General features: G+C 35.3%; 1 protein-coding gene across 1 annotated transcript in view; it reads left to right on the forward strand.

Annotated features, from left to right (window-relative positions):
* SFT2D2 (SFT2 domain containing 2) overlaps nt 1–2,083 on the forward strand; it is a 21,433-nt gene extending 19,350 nt beyond the window's left edge. The window contains exon 9 of the mRNA XM_010846027.1: nt 3–2,083. The gene's annotated coding sequence lies outside the window, so the exon portion shown is untranslated. The remainder of the gene's footprint in view (nt 1–2) is intronic.
* The last annotated feature ends 954 nt before the right edge of the window (nt 2,084–3,037 follow it).

The following is a 3,037-nucleotide window of genomic DNA, read 5'->3' on the forward strand; positions in this document are numbered from 1 at the left end:
ACATCTGGCTGAGCATTCTCATTGGCCTCATTATCAGTGCTTGGAGCTTCTGTGCATCACTCCTCTGTGGTGATTGTGGATTATCCACCTGAGTGCTACCCTAATCAGTATATGCTGAGAAGCAAGAAATATAATCATGAAATGCATCTAAAATTACTTTTGGATACTTCCATTAGGAAAGATAATTAAGAAGAGGGTCATACCTTAAAAAAAACATGGTGTGGGGGCACTGGTTTGGCTGCTTCTGCTTTTGGTATCTCCACAAGAGTGACACATGTTACGACACACGTGATGAGACTTGGTGGAATGAATTAGAAAATAAAACTGCAGCCCTGTGACTTCAGTATTCTTTTTGTATGGGGTTGCCTATACAAGGCTTGTCTTCTCATCTCTTTCCTCAGATAACTTCTGACTAGAGTCGGCTACAGAATTACAGATACTTCAGAGTTCACAACCCATCCTTAAACTTCATTTTAAGCAAATAAAAACAACAAAATCAGTGTTTAAGGTTTATAAAGTCATTTTGCTAGATAGTAGGCATCATTCTTTTGATTTTAAAATCCAAGACTTAAGTTTTTAGATACGCAGTAGTTTCCTTGCAGTTAGCATTTTTAAAAAGTGAATAGACTCTACACCTGATGTGTAGCTGTTGAAAAGATTAACAAAAGAATTTACATTTAAAAGTCTACATTTTTTTTAACCAATTTTTATTTTAAAAGTTGGAAAGTTAAATCATGTGACTTTAACGTACCTTCTCATTTATAATTTTATGAAAGTCTGAGACCTTGAGGGTGTTTTGGTCAAGTGAAGAGGAGAGTGCCATGCAGTGCAGTTGCCCAGTTTACTTGGGGAAAGGCATCTAGTTCCACTTTTCAGTTATCTAGTTCTACCCTGAATGCCTTGATAACACTCCTAAGGCCCTGGTACGCTTACGCTTTGCTGTTTTTGGCTCAAATTTCTGCCCCTTGGCTTCACAAAGCACTTCACAAAGCAGAGATCTCGCTGCAGAGCTTGTGAGCAGAGCCCAGGGACCATCAGTGCCTTTGTTGATGTAAACTGACAGAATAACATTATGTTCTTTTTTAGCTGGAGCTGATAAACTGATGATGAGCTTGAAAATATACAAAGCATTTTCTATAGATGGAATGAACTGAAAGCAGGGAAGAGTATCTTCACTAGGCAGAAGGAGCATGGCTATTTGAAGTGAAAGGTCAATCCATAGCATTGTAATAAACAATCCACAGCATCGTCATAACTACTACTATTGATGTGTATATTCAGAACAAAATCACTACATTTTTTTAGTGGAGGGTAATTGCTACAGTGGTCATTACATTTAATAAATAGCACCAAAAAACAGACATAGCATAGGCAAAAATTCCCTGATATAAATGGCTGCCTAGATTTAATATCATTGTGGATCCGTCCGTGGGAGCCATCCTTTGAGACCAAATGGAGACTCAAACTGGGCAGAATGTTGCTTTCTGCCTGTTGAACTTCCAAACTGCACCTTAAGAGGTTAATGCACCTTAAGTGTGGATGAACCTTATACTTGTTTAGTGTCTTAAAGGAGAAACACAGTTGACATGCAATCTTGTGGTCTTAATGCTATGAAAAGTGCTTTCTTTGCCTTTTTCAATATATTTGCTTGACTTAGCCACTTTGAACAAGGAAAAACAATTAAAACCTGAACTATGATCTTTTGCTGCTTTGTACATTCTGATTGTGCAGTTGAGATGACGGATTTTTAAAAGCCCCTGGGGAGTTTATATGCCTACAGAACATTGTGCCTGTTCTAATATGATAAGCTTTTAAGACACTTTGTTAAACATTCAATTTTTATAAGTGTATAGATACTCAGCTAATTTTGAATGCTGCTGATGGCATACCTAAATTTTTATGTCAAAAATATATTGTGTGTTGTTTTTCCTACCTTGAGATCCTATTTCATACAATGAATATTGTTTTCTTTTTACTAACTCCTTTCAAAGAGAAAGAATTTTACTGTTAAGCAAGCTGTTTTTCCCCCAAATATCACAAAACTTTTTTTTTCTCTAATAAATGAGAGCATTATGATCTTTAATAAATCTTGTGCTGTCTCTTATTCATGTTTGTTTTTCCAGGAGTCACTAAGCCAAATGAAGACTGCATGACTATGAGAAAAGACCATGTGTTTAAGATGAACCTTTAATGGTAGCACATGTCATAGGTACTTAAAGATGTGTTTTGAGATAAACTGATATGCTTATCCTTTTTTCAAATGACTTAGGATAAATACAGATCTAAGGACAGTTTTAAAGGTTTTGAAATGTAAGAAATTTCAAGTGGTTATTCTGGATTATTCCTGTATACCTAGCTAGTTTAGTTACTTTGTGGAAACCAGGTTGTCAAATTAATTCCTGTAAGGTTTTTAATAATAATATTTCCTTATTCTTTTAATGTCTGTAGCACTTATACAGACATTACACTTGTACAGACTTGTACAGACATTGAAAGAACTTGTCAGTTCTTTCATTGCTGATACCGATTATTTGTGTCTATATTGATCAGTCTAGCTTGAAGTTTATCAATTGTATTGATTGTTTCAAAAGACAACTCAGTTAAAAAGATTTGAACAGACATTTAACTTAAGAAAATATGTGACTAGCAAGCAAACACATCTAATAATAATATATCATCATTATATGAAGTTAATAAAAACAGGTAAAACTCAATCCTAGATTTTGAGGATGTATTCTTAAGTGGTAAAATTATAATGAAAGCAAGGAAGTTATTTGCATAAAAGTTTGGATAGTGATTGCTTTGAGAAGGATGGAGAGGTTAACGATTGAGAAGAAACAGAATGTGTAGGGAGACCCTGGGTGCTGATTGTATTTCTTGATCAAGTGGTCCTTACAGGGTGTTCATGAGTAAATCATCGCACTTTGTATTTTTCGTGTATGTGCTCTTTAAAAGAATATTTATTTTTTTGGCTGCACTGGATCTTAGTTGCGGCACACAGGTTCATCATTGCAGCATGCGGGTGGGATCTTCCATG

Source organism: Bison bison, unplaced genomic scaffold, assembly GCF_000754665.1.
Source record: "Bison bison bison isolate TAMUID 2011002044 unplaced genomic scaffold, Bison_UMD1.0 scf7180017864229, whole genome shotgun sequence".
Taxonomy (NCBI): domain Eukaryota; kingdom Metazoa; phylum Chordata; class Mammalia; order Artiodactyla; family Bovidae; genus Bison; species Bison bison.